The sequence below is a fragment of the Crotalus tigris genome, unplaced genomic scaffold (genome assembly GCF_016545835.1).
Source record: "Crotalus tigris isolate CLP2741 ecotype Arizona unplaced genomic scaffold, ASM1654583v1 scf7180000024457.371407, whole genome shotgun sequence".
In the NCBI taxonomy this organism is placed as follows: Eukaryota; Metazoa; Chordata; class Lepidosauria; order Squamata; family Viperidae; genus Crotalus; species Crotalus tigris.
Window position 1 is genome coordinate 199,972 of NW_024100627.1, and position 13,220 is coordinate 213,191.

Consider the following 13,220-nt stretch of genomic DNA (forward strand, 5'->3'; position numbering starts at 1 on the left):
TAAAAGGGCTTTATATGTCTTTAATATTAGAGATGGTATGATGAGAAAAGAACTGAAATATGGAAAACGATGGAATTAATTATTGGAGATTTGGAGAAACAGTGAAAAACAATAGAATATTGGTGAGAAAGAGAAGAATTTATTTTTGGAATTAGTAATGTTTAGATAAAAAAACACTTGGGGCACCTGAATAGTAAATGAATATGTTAGTTTAAGATTAAATATTTGTAAAATTAAGAAAGCATGATACAGGATCTTTGGGATTTATAATGAGTTTCTAAATTTTTATTGATTAATGAAATTTATATAGAGTGATATATTCAATGAAAATTTGTTTTAGAAATGTTTTAATGAGCTTATAACAATATAGATAGAGAATGTTAGTTTATTTTTAATTATATAACTTGGATAAAATGTTATATTAGTGAATGAATTTGTTTTAGAAAGATATTGATTTATGTTTTTAAATAAATGGAGAGTTCATTAAACTTAAATTTAAATGTGTGAAGAAATATAGGTTTTTATAGATTAAAAACTTTTTATTGATTAATACAGTTGATGGTTAGACATAGAATGAATGAATTCATCTGAAAATGTACTAATTTGATTATAATATTCCATACAGATAGAGAGGGAAATTTTTAAGAAATAATGTGCATATATTTACTATGTTATTGTTTGTTTTTTAAAAAATTGATCACCATGTTTCCACATGGGTTCTTAAGCTGTGTTGGTGTAAAATGGAAAACTAATAAAAATTGTTTTGGAAAAAAAAGAAGAATTGCCTATACATGTAGAAGATGGAATATATTATTTTTGTAAATATTTAATTTACCCTCCCTAATGCCAATAAACATGGTGGCAGAGAATGTGAATAATTATGGAAAAGCTGAGGAAAATGTGAGGCATAGATACTTGAAAACATTAACTCAGATCCATAGCTTTTGGTATGTCTATAGATGCTTTTTTTTACCTCAAAGGAAGCAGCAGCTTGGTACGCAAATCAGTTTCTGCCTTGGAATGGCTCCATCCATTGATAAGAATAAAAAGCCCCTTGTCTGGCAAGTGAATGTGGGGTGTAAATTCTTGCACCTGCAAGAAACTGTGATTTCAAGATGATTATCTGGGTATAACACTAGAATCTCATAGTACCATCGCACTAGTTATAAACCAGTGATTCTCAACCTTCCTAATGCCGCGACCCTTTAATACAGGGGGGATGTGATGACCCCCAACCATAAAATTATTCCAGGGTCATGTGATCACCTTTTGCAATCTTGTGACAAGCAAAGTTAGTGGGGAAACCAGATTCACTGAATAACCATGTTACTAATTTAATCTCCCTCCCTCTTTCTTTCTCTCTCCCTCTTTATCTCTCTCCCTTTCTTTCCCTTTCTTTCTCCCTCCATCTCTTTCTCTCTCCCCCTCTCTCACTCTTTCTCCCTTTCATTCTCTCTCCATCTCCCTTTCTCTCTCTTTCTATCTTCCTCTCTCCTTCTCTTTCTCTCCCTCTGTCTCCCTCTCTTCTCTCTCCCTCTTTCTCCCTCTCCTTTCTCTCTCTCACTCTTTCTCTCGCTCCCTCTCTCTATTTCTCTTTCCCTCTTTCTCTCCCTCTCTCTGTTTCTCTATTCTTCTCAAAGATCCTTAAAATCTTTAAAAGTTATCCTTGGGTGGAAGACTTTTTCTTTTACAGATGGGGGGGTGGGCCCGACATTCACGGGCAGGCAGGACCCTGTCTGCCGAGCCGCCGCCTCCCCATCACCCTCCACACCAGCCAGCTCCCTTGCCGGAGGGTCGCCAGCTGACGGGCGCAGAGTTCGGCGCTGCGGCGGCCTCCCCTTCACCTTCCTCATTGGCCAAAGCATTCCGGACGTTCCAGCTGATGGACGCAGGTCCGGAAGTCACCAGCTGACGGGTGCAGGAGGTCGGTGCCATGGCAGACCTCCCAGCCGCCTGCTTCTTAGGCTGGAGCAGTTGCCAGGGCTTGCATGGTCACCGGCGGCGGGGAACGAGTCAGCGGCCATTGGGGACGCCAGTGATCCTGTGCCATGGAGGCTTGAGGCATAGAGGCGCGGGACATGGAGCGGCGCAGTGCCATGGGAGGCAGCAGGACAGGGGGGTTACCTGCATCCTGCCAGCCGAACTCTAGAAGCCTGCATGAATGAAGAATTTTAGGGGGTGTTGAAAGGGAGACAGACTGAGGGTTGTATTAAGACCATAGATGGCTGCGTAAGGAGAGTGGAAGAAAGGTGAATTTGGGGTGGAACAGAAAACATGGGGGGAGGCATTAGGAAATAAGCACCAAGGTACATGGTGCCTTGCAAGGGATTCCCAAGTGTTCCACAATTGTTTTTCCTCTCTCCTCTGTGCGAGAAAAACTTTTGCAGTGTAAATCTGAAACCAGGTGTTCCTGTGAGATAGCGCAGGAGGTCCTTGGGAAAGGCGAGGACAAGCTTGGCGTTTCCTCTCTCCCAATTCCCTTCCTCTTCTTCACCCCCCTTCCCGGCCTGTCTGCGATCTTAGATCGCAGCTCCGTGGCTTTTCTTTGCTAGCCAAGCATTCTTCCGCCCACCCCATTCCCGGGAGCGCCGAGGAGGTACGGCAGAAACACATGAATTGGGATTGTGGTGCCCTTGGGAAGCTGATCATGCTTTGAACCTTAGGAGAGGAGGAGGAGTCCCTTCCTCCTTCCCTCCCTCTCTCCCTGTCAAGCCCCCGCGGGCTCTACATGAACGGGCAGGGGAGGGGTCGAGGACGTGTGGGGCGGCAAAGGAGACCAGCAGCCGGCGCTGTTCTACCTGGCAGCGTGGGTGTCGGCTCCGTGGGCATCCCGACCAACAGCTGAGCGGCTCCAACTTCTGGCTACCGAACAGCTGAGTCCTCCGGGAGGCAACGTGAGGCCCTGAGGGGTATCGCAAGCTTGTGGGGTGGGGAGGATGAAAAGAAGATGGAAGAGAGTGAGGCTGCAACAGAGAGAGCAGTGTCTCGGTTCCTAAGACCATCGGAAATATGTGTTTTCCGATGGTCTTAGGCGACTCCTGTGAAAAGGTCGTTCGACCCCCAAAAGGGTCGTGACCCACAGGTTGAGAACTGCTGTTATAAACTGTCTTTTTAACAGAAAGAAATAATGTATTGGCTCAGTTCCCAGTCAATCCAATCTATACAGCCAGTGGTGGGATTCAGCCACTTCGCACCACTTCGGCAGAACCGGTAGCTAACTTTTTGTTGCTCAGGCCCAGAATGGATTTCTGGAAGCAGCATCCATACAGAGAACCAGTTGTTCGCATATTTGAATCCCACCACTGCCTACAGCATAAACATAGAAGAGACCTTTTGTTATGAAAAGGCGGAAATTTCAGGCATCTTGCTGTAGTTGCCAGAGAGTAAAGCTGTATTTCCAAGATAATTTAATTCTAAATATGCTTCTCAGCACATAATTTATGGTCCAATTAAAAAAATACAGCCCAACAGGAAGCTGAAAGATAATTCAAAGATTTTCTTAGATGATGTATTTTGTGTTGTACTGTGTTGTGGATCAGTCTCTGACCTATTTGGATGTCCTGAACTGCAAGTGCCACAGGCCATGTTTGCTCCGAATGACAGAACTCTCAGCCAATGGACCAGTTTGAGGATGGCTGAGGTGCACTCACATGCCTCTTTTTGCTACGTATAATTCTTTGAGATCCTGCTTCCTGCCCTATTCAGTGAAATAAGACATTGTATTAATCATAACAGTATCCAGCCTGTGATGTTCCCTAAGAGCCATTTCACTTCCATCGTGTTTCAATACAGACTATACCAAATTTTAAGGGCAGCATTCTATAAAGCAGGGGTCTCCAACCTTGGCAACTTTAAGACTTGTGGATTTCAGCCACAAGCTGGCTGAGGAATTCTGGAAGTTGAAGTCCACAAATCTTAAAGTTGCCAAGGTTGGAGACCCCTGCTATAAAGGAAAAAAAATTGCACAATGTATAAATCACCATAATTGATCTTTGCAAATCGCTGCTATTATGCATCAAGGCTTGCAATACTACTGGGTTTAGGATTCCAGCAATATACTCTTTTTTAACATCAGTAAAAAAATACTGCGTACCTACAACAAAAGAAGACAGAGGATAACCCCCAAAGCCACCAGCCTCCTGAGGCTGAAAGAGAAGCATATACTCCAACGCGCGGCTCAAGACAGGCAGAACCAGCGACGGGGCGGGACGACCCGTTGCTAGGGGTTCCCAGCTCGAGCACACGATTGGCTACCAATGCAAGCAACGGAAGACGGGCCTTGAAGTAGGAGCGGGTGTCACTCTTTGGTCCCGGAAGTGTTTCCAGCGGGGGCCTGAGACGCTACACCGGGTTTGAATGAATCGGGCTGATTCATCGCGGCCCGGCTGAGCGGAAGGTGCCGAGCGGGGCGACGTGAAGTGGGATTTCGGCGATCACAACGGTGAGAGGTAGGCCGCGTGCGAGATACGCAGGCGCTCAGCGGGTGAGAGCGCGATCGCCGGGCTCTACTGGTAGGAGAAAGGGAGCCGGTCCGTCTTGTGCAGGAGAGCGCGGGGGTTGTTTCCAGGCGGGGCAACGGCTGGCCCTTTTAGTCGGGTGGCCATTGGTTATTCCCCGCCCCCCCCTTGTTCGGGAGTAAGACTTGCTGAGAGACGGTAGCTTCGAGTCTCCTTTTATCCCAAAAGCGAGAAAAGAGGAAGGAGGAAACTTCACGGAGGTTATGAGGAAATAAAAGTTCCGCCGAACGGAGCTCTGCCTCGAAAAGGCTCCTTGTCTTGACCTGTGCCCTGCCTGTCTGCCTTATTTTGGGGGGGGGGGATAGGAGACACTTCGGTCCTGCGCTGTTTCAAGCGCGACGCTGAGTCTTCCTCCCGAGGCGGCTGAAAAAAAAGAGGCGCCCGGCATAAAACCAGGCTGAGGCTCCAGTTGTGTATCCTCAACCACGATTAACGTTGTGGTTTCGAGTTTGGGAGAGTCTTCTGGTAAGGTTGGATCCCCCCCCCAAAAAAACCAGCTGCTCTGGTCTTGTAGCCGAAAAAGGCTATTTGGATTATGGGGGAGCGACCCTCCCGATGCTGAGCACCTCCGGTGCGCTTTCACTTGGCTCGCTCTGTGTGTTCCTCACAGGAATGTTAGAAACCCGAAACAACGTTATGGGGGCCCCCATGAAGGCGTATGAGCTCCTGCTTGATCAGTGGCTGTAGCTGTGGCCAGGAAAGCTTTTGCACAACTTCATCTGATGTGACAGTTGCACCTGTTCCTGGATCTGAAGGCCTAGCAGTCTCGGAGCTTAGTCACTTCATAGCTTGACTACTGTAATATACTGTATGTGGAGCTGCCCCGGAAGACCCCTTGAAAGCTTGAACTGGCCCAGAATACCCATGTAAACTCCTACTTTGCGAGCCGCACTGGTTGCCAGTTTGTTTCCAGGTGCAATTCAGGGTGCTGGTCATTACCTATAAACAACACCTTGCATAGGGCAGAGCCAATTTGATCCAGCAAGATAAGTGCATTTTGGGTTCTTTCAATTAATGCCATCAGTTGGGTTCTTTTCTGCCTGGCACCTGCTCTTTGAAATTAGGTTCCACCACAAGTCCAGATGGCCTTGCCCAGCCAGAATTTTGAGTGACCTTGCCTGGCTCTTCATCCAGGCTTTGGTGAGGTGATTAAAGACCCCTTTAGATGATGTGGATTTTTTTTTCATTTCTGTCCAGTTTGTAGCCTTTTATTCCTTGTTCTTGTTTATTATAATATTGGTTTATTCCTTGTTTATTTGTGAACCACCCAGAGTTGTTGGGAGTTGGGTGTTAATATAAATTTTAAAAATAATTTCTTTTGTAAATATTTTGAGGAAATTGTAGGCTAGCATAGAAGAAGACAAAGTTAACTCATATTTGTTTCCAGCTTCTACAGGTCCAGTATACAGATAGTCCTTGAATTACGACAGGATTCAAATTTCTATCATTAAGTGATGCAGCCATAAAGCTCAGTGTCTTGTAACTATTGCTTAGCAGTGGCAATCCGGGCAGTCCCCGTTGCTGTTGTTAACTGAATCCCATCAGTTGTTAGCTGAAGACCAACCCTGATCCAAACTGTTCCTGGCTTGGTCCTCCCAGACCCAAGCTTCGGTTCCCCAAGCCAAGGTAGGAGATTGCCTCCCCCTCAACTCCACCAAATGCCTATTTTCCACCTGCTCCCTCTCTGTTATCTTGGCTACCCTTTGCCCTTCCTTGCAAAAAGTCCTTGAGCCACAGTGCAGTACAAACCCTAGGAAGCACCAGTCGAAGCCAGCACAAAATTGCCATTGCCCTGGGAAGCTCCAGCCCCCCAGGAAACCCCTGCTTCCGGGCCCTGCAGCACAAACACACAGCCACCCTGCACTCTGAGGCCCTGCCATATTGCGATCCACTGTCCCAGCTGACTTTGCCCTCTTCTTGCTCCTGCTACTTACAAGGCATGCCCATCATTATCCTTTGTGAAGCAACTGCTTGGCCACACAAGGCCTTCTTCCTCACCTCTAATGAGGAAACTGCTGCTACTAGCCTCAGGAAGAAAGCCTTGCCCAGTCAGGGTTTGTATGCTTGGTCAGTAGCAGGAGCAAGAAGATGTCAAAAGTCAGCTGGGGATGACAAAGTGCAAGGTAATAGGGACTGCAGAGTGCCTGGGGCCAAAATTGCAGAAATGGGAGAAGAGATGGGCAAGTGGGAGTTACAGCACCTCTGCTGTTGTAAGTTTGGGTGGACTGCCAAGGGCCTGAATTTTGATCATGTGACTTTGGGGATGCTGCAAATGGCCATAATTTTAGGAACTGAGCATGAGTATCATTTGTTCAGTACTGCCATAACGTTGAACAAATGGTCTTAACACAGGAACTACTTGTAGTTCATTTAGCATATTTTAATAGATAATATTTTCATTAGTTATTTCTCAGAAGTTATTTTTGCCAAGAAAACTGTTGTATGCCTTTTGCTTTTGTTGCTGTGACAACAATATTTAACTCCATTATTATAATTTCTGTTAATTTTTCTGTACTTTTGCTGTAAAAAGTAGATGTGAATGCAAGAATGCAGATGCAGTTCTACAGATGTACAGATAGAACTGAAGGATTCAGAAATAAAGTACTTCCATTTACTATCTTTTTGCACATAGTATCTTGCCCTGTATGCAAAGGTAATCTTTGGTTAGCCGTTACTTCTTCAGTGACCATTCACAGTTCAGACTGCTCTGAACAAGTTGTACTTTATGACCGCTCCTGATAGTTTCGATTGTGCTACCACCCCTGTTGTCATTTATGATTGCAATCCAGGTGTTTGGTAACCAGCTTGCAATTATGATGATTACAGTGTCCTGCAGACACATGATCACCAGTTGTGACTTTCTCTGCCAGCTTTCCTCAATCAAAGTCAATAATTGCAGGTGGCTCCTGTAAGTTGCTTGCCTCCCACCACTTTTTCTCCCAAGGATCCGAACTACAGAGTATGGGATCCTAGGGATCTGGTATTCCATAGTGTGCACCTGTAGCAGCCACTCATTCTCACCCAGCATCAGCCATTACTTGCTGGCTACGCTTGTGTTACGACACTGCAGTCACCCACCCACAAGCCTACTTGCAAGCTGCCCAGGACTTGAGACTTCCTGCCAGCTTTCCCATTGACTGTGCTTGTTGGAAGCCAGCTGGAAACTGTGAGGTGGTTCTCATTGATGATTTTTGCTTAAGGATGTCAATACAGACTGCTGGGATTGCTACTGCTAAGCGATGCAGTTGTTTGACATCATGCTTTACAACCACATTGTTTAGCAATGGAAACATAGGTTCCAATTGCTGTTGTTAAGTGAAGTCTACCTATACTTTAAAACTTGTTTTGATATACATTCAATTATATATTGCATTTATCTTTCAGTTACTGTTGGAGTACGTTGTGTGAAGTTTGTCCCATCTCAGTGATTTAGGACAGGTAAAAAAAGTAACTTTTCTATTACTCAGATTTACACAAAAATGCTTTGTGATTTCTATTTATATATCTGTATAAAGTTCCCTGATTTCAAAGTAGTAAATGAAGTGAATTACCTCAGTGTTTTTATTTGCATTTTCATAACAAGCATGTGTTTTACTTTGTTTCTGAACAAATAAGCAAAATGAGGGAATTAAAAAGTGGAGGAAGTAGAGCAAAATTTGAGCACCAAAATCTATCACTAGCTATTTGTTTCAGATAAATGGCTGACTGGGAAGATTTTTTTTAAAAAGAAAATGTTTGGAGGTAATTTGTGCTACAATCTTATGTATCTCTTAGAGTCGCAAAGAGGAATGCCTTCATAATAAGTATTAAAGATAATTGGGATATTTTGATTGGATGAAGAATGAAAACTAGAAGTGTATAATGTAAAAAGCTTAAGGTAATTAGGAAGTCTGTTGTGGACAGTTCTTGGTGCTCAAATTTATCAGTTATTAATTTTTGACAATTCAACAGCATTATCTATGTCATGTAAAATATTAAATGTCATTCAGCATTTAAAAATGTGCAGGCATTCTAGATAGTTATGGAAACTTGATAATCATCCACTATTTAGAATAGATGTGATCTACAGTTATCTTGGCTGTTGAATTGAATTGTAGAGTCATATATATCTACCCCAAATTTATCAATATTTATTATTAATGGGATTCAGTTAACATATTAAGTCAAAAACCAGCAGTCAAAATGCACATTCATATATTTTATGTCTCTCATGAATCCATGCTTTGCTTAAGCCTAGTTTCCTGAGTGAACACATCTGTCTGGCTTCAAATAGAATAGCACATTAAGCCAGAATCTTCCACATTACAATATGCTAGGAGGTAACCCAGCAATTGAGAATTTATATATAATTGTGGATTGAGTGCTATATCCGTTCATATGTAGCAATTAAATAGAGGATAGAATGCTAACATTTAATGTTTCTTCTGGCAACTGTTCTTCCATGTTTGGAAAGTCAGTTCTCAATAATTCACAAAAGAAATCTCTTATTGGTTTTAATATGTTGAGTTTAATTTATAAATTTGACCTTGATAAGAATGGTACTTATCCAGTTAGTTCAGCTTATATTGCAGGGATAGCTTGATTGAATTTTCCACCTATCAATACACTGTGTGCACAATTATTGGGCAAGTGAGTATTTTGACCATATCATTTTTATGCATATATTCCACCTCTAAGCTTAGTGGATATAAGCATATCAGGTGATGTGTATTTGTGTAATGAGGGAGGGTGTGGCCTAAGGAGAGCCACAGTCTATATTAAGGTGTGCATAATTATTAGGCAGCTTCTTTTCCTCAGGCAAAATGGGCCAAAAAGATTTAACTGACTTGAAAAGTCAAAAATGGTAAAAAGTCTTTCAGAGGGATGCAGCACCCTTGAAATTGCTAAGATTGAGGCGTGATCACAGAACCATCAAACATTTTGTTGCAAATAGTCAACAAGGTCACAAGAAACGTGTTGAGAAAAAAGATACCAAAGATTTGAGAAGACTCAAACGTGAAACTACCAGGAACCATTATCCTCCAGTCATATTCCAGAACTGCAACCTACCTGGAATACCCAGGAATACAAGGTGTTCAGTGCTCAGAGACATGGCCAAGGTAAAGAAGGCTGAAACCCGACCACTACTGAACAAGACACCTAAGTTGAAACAGCAAGATATCTGAAGACAGATTTTTCAAATGTTTTATGGACTGATGAGATGAGAGTGACTCTTGGTGGGCCAGATGGATGGGCCCATGGCTGGATCAGTAATGGGCACAGAGCTCCACTTTGACTCAGACTCCAGCAAGGTGAAGGTGGAGGTGGGCTATTGGTATGGATTGGTATTATCAAAGACAAGCTAGTTAGATCTTTTCAGGTTGAAGATGGACTCAAAATCTATTCCCAAACCTACTGCCCGTTTTTAGAAGACACTTTCTTCAAGCGGTGGTACAAGAAAAAAACCTGCATTTTTCAAGAACAGCATGATTTTTATGCAGGACAATGCTTCATCGCATGCAGTGAAGTACTGTATCCCACTGCATGGCTAGCCAGTAAAAGCCTTAAAGATGAACAAATAATGACAGGGCCCCCTTCCTCACCTGACCTAAATCCTATTGAGAACTTGTAGGCCCTTCTTAAATGGGAGATTTACAGTGAAGGGAAACAGTACACCTCTCTGAGCAGTGTCTGGTAGGCTGTCGTAGCTACTGCACAATACGTTGATTGTCAACAGATCAAGAAACTGACAGACTCCATGAATGGAAGGCTTATGACTATTATTGAAAAGGAGGGTGGCTATATTGGTCACTGATTTTTTTTTTTGTTGAAATGTCAGAAATGTTTATTTTGTACATTTTGAGTTGTTTGCTTATTGTTCTCACTTTAACAGATGCAAATAAGTGAGTGAGATGGGCAATTTTTCATTTTTCATTTAGTTGCGTACTAATTCTGCACACTAATAGCTGCCCAATAATTGCGCACATGTAGATATTCTCCTAAAAAAGTCAAAACCTCACTTTTACTTTCTTAAATATTCAGGTTTGAGGTTTATTAACATTTTGGATTGACCAAGAGCACAGTAGTTGTTCAATAAGAAAATTAATCCTCCAAAATACAACTTGCCTAATAATTGTGCCCACAGTGTACATAGGATAGCCTGAGTATCTTAAATAAACAACTCTAACACTATTTGCCAAATTGAGACTCCATCATGGGGTGACCCGCTGCTCTTCTGCAGGCAGAGGCATGGTGGAGCTACTTGTAGAGTTGCTGGCAATACTGCCAGGAAGCTGTAGGTAGTTTCACTATGGCTTCCTCACAAGGCTACCAGTTCTGCCAACAGTGCTGCCAGGAAGTAGCTTTGCTTTATTTTATTATTTTATTTATGTGTGTGTCCAGCGATCAATTGGCAAAACTGCTGGAATTGTGAGACCTTGATCTATCTCAGTGGCATATAGTTGTTTGCTGGGCTTACAATTAAACAATTCCCTGAGGCTTAAATCCTGCAGAGCCTAAGATAGGAGCAGCTCCTATCTTAGGCCCTGTCACTTTTGCAGTACAGCTGAACCTCTGGGAGGAAGCAGGTCTTTTTACACAAAAGAGAAGTGACACCAAAAGACCTGTTTCCTACCCTTTCTCCCAAGCAGGAAAAACGGAGAATGGCTTACAGTATTTGTTTCTAGTTCGCTAATTTCACAGAGATTGGGGAAGTAATCACAGAAATCCCACTTACCCTATTTTTCTTTTGGGGGGTGTTTTTGTTTTTGGGAAAACTGGTACAGGCAGTCCTCAGCTTACGACCCCAATTGAGCCCAAAATTTCTATTGCTAAGCAAGGCAGTTAAGTGAATTTTGCCCCATTTTACAATTTTTTTAACGGTTGTTATACAAATCACTGTATTTTTTAATGAATCATGTGGTCGTTAAATGAATCTGACTTCCTCCATTGGCTTTGCTCATCAGAAGCCAACTGGGAAGCTTGCAAATGGCAGTCACATGACCTCAAGACAGTGCAACTGTCATAAACACATGCCCGTTGCCAAGACCCAAATTTTAATCACATGACCGTGGGGATTCTGCAGGGTTGTAAGTGTGAAAAACGACCATGTTCCCTTTTTTCAGTGCTGTTGTAACTTCAAATGTCACTAAATGAATGGTTGTAAGATGAGGACTACCTGTACTGAAAAGATCCACTTTCCTTTCCTTCCTCCTTGTGATGTTCAAAGATTAGGAAGGGAGAGGGGGCTTTTTGGCATTGTACGAGAGCCCTGATTCTTCTGCTGCTAAAAACGTTAATGGCCAGGAATTCAGGGTGGAATGTCTGCCATAGCCTCTGGTGACTGGTAAACAAGAAATGCCATCTACACTAAACTTACCTCAGAACAATTTGCTATAAACGGACCACTGAGCATAACTGAGGGATGGAAAAATAGCACTTTTGAAGAAGAAAAATAAAACTATGAATGGAGGTGGTCTTTGTGGCAAGGTAGAGGAGGAGGTGCTGAAGACAAAATCATGTCCTCATGTCTTTAACATATAAATAGTGGAGTTTCTTCTCTTTGCAGAGGGGAAAGGAAAAAGTATGGATGAAAATTAAGTATTGTCTTTTTTTAATAGAAAATTCTTACATAATTCAGTACATAAAATAAAGGTTTTTAAAAAGATATCTTGATTAATTGTTACTCTTTAGTAGGAGCTTCACTTTGCATCTAAACTTGGAGACTCCACTAAGAACTGGAAAAACATTGTGTAAAAAAGCTGAAAACCAGGTGAGTACAGTGTAAAATTAAGTACATGAACTGGTTTTCTTAGATGTTCGTGGCAGTTCTACTTAAATTGCTTAAAAAAAAATGTCATTCTAGCATCAAGAATATTGAAATAGGCCATGGAACTATTTGTGTGTTCAGCTCATGCGTTATGATGAAAAATTAACTTTTATTGATTGATCTTTACCGAAATATTCACATTGTATTAATTGGATCCTTGATGATAATCTTGAGATAATTAACTTTAATTAAAAGTAATGAGAATTCTTTTGGATTGTGCCCTGTGGACATGATTATAATTCTAGGGGTTTTTTTTAATCTTTAGGAAAACCTTTAGTATTTTTAAGTTTGCATTTGTTTGGCTACATTAGACATAACGTGGCAAGACAAAAGACATAGAGAGCAGAATGCAGATAGAGATAGATATTAACCAAGAACTACAGGCCATCATGCTTACTGCATTAAAGTTCATGAAAAACATTTCTTGATTCATAGCAGCAGCTGCATCTTTTGCCTTGGAAGCTGCTCCTAGCTGTCTCTGCTTGCACGTGTATGCAGAGCAGCCTGTGTCCTATTGTTTCAGTAGCCTCCTAAAGGTTTTGGACAGCCCTCTTGAATATTGTATTCAGCCTAGGTCACAGGTGGGAACCAGGACCTGCCAAATAAACAACTCCAAGCAATTCTCGCCAATAGGGATAGTGGTGAAGACTTGGGCTGTTTAAACAATTTGAGTGAAATGTTCCTTTAAATCATTTGCACACTCTTAATGAGGAATGCTAGATATTTTTATTCATCCAGAAGTCGGCACTTGGTGACATGCTAATAGTATTAAAAATGTTTCCAGTCATATTACCATGGTGCATGTTAAATATTTTACTATTAAAGCAATATAACAAACAACAATGAGATTCATTTTCTTTCCACAGTATTTCATATTTAATGATATATGCAACAAC

The 13,220-nt window shown here is 42.1% G+C and overlaps 1 protein-coding gene across 4 annotated transcripts in view; it reads left to right on the forward strand.

Moving 5' to 3' along the window:
- The first annotated feature begins 4,293 nt into the window (after positions 1 to 4,293).
- PSMD14 (proteasome 26S subunit, non-ATPase 14) overlaps positions 4,294 to 13,220 on the forward strand; it is a 62,856-nt gene continuing 53,929 nt past the window's right edge. Inside the window, exons 1-3 of one of the 4 annotated variants that reach the window (XM_039332227.1) lie at positions 4,294 to 4,448; positions 7,902 to 7,955; positions 12,189 to 12,267. The gene's annotated coding sequence lies outside the window, so the exon portion shown is untranslated. The remainder of the gene's footprint in view (positions 4,449 to 7,901; positions 7,956 to 12,188; positions 12,268 to 13,220) is intronic. The other 3 variants (XM_039332228.1, XM_039332229.1, XM_039332230.1) reach the window with 3 other exon arrangements.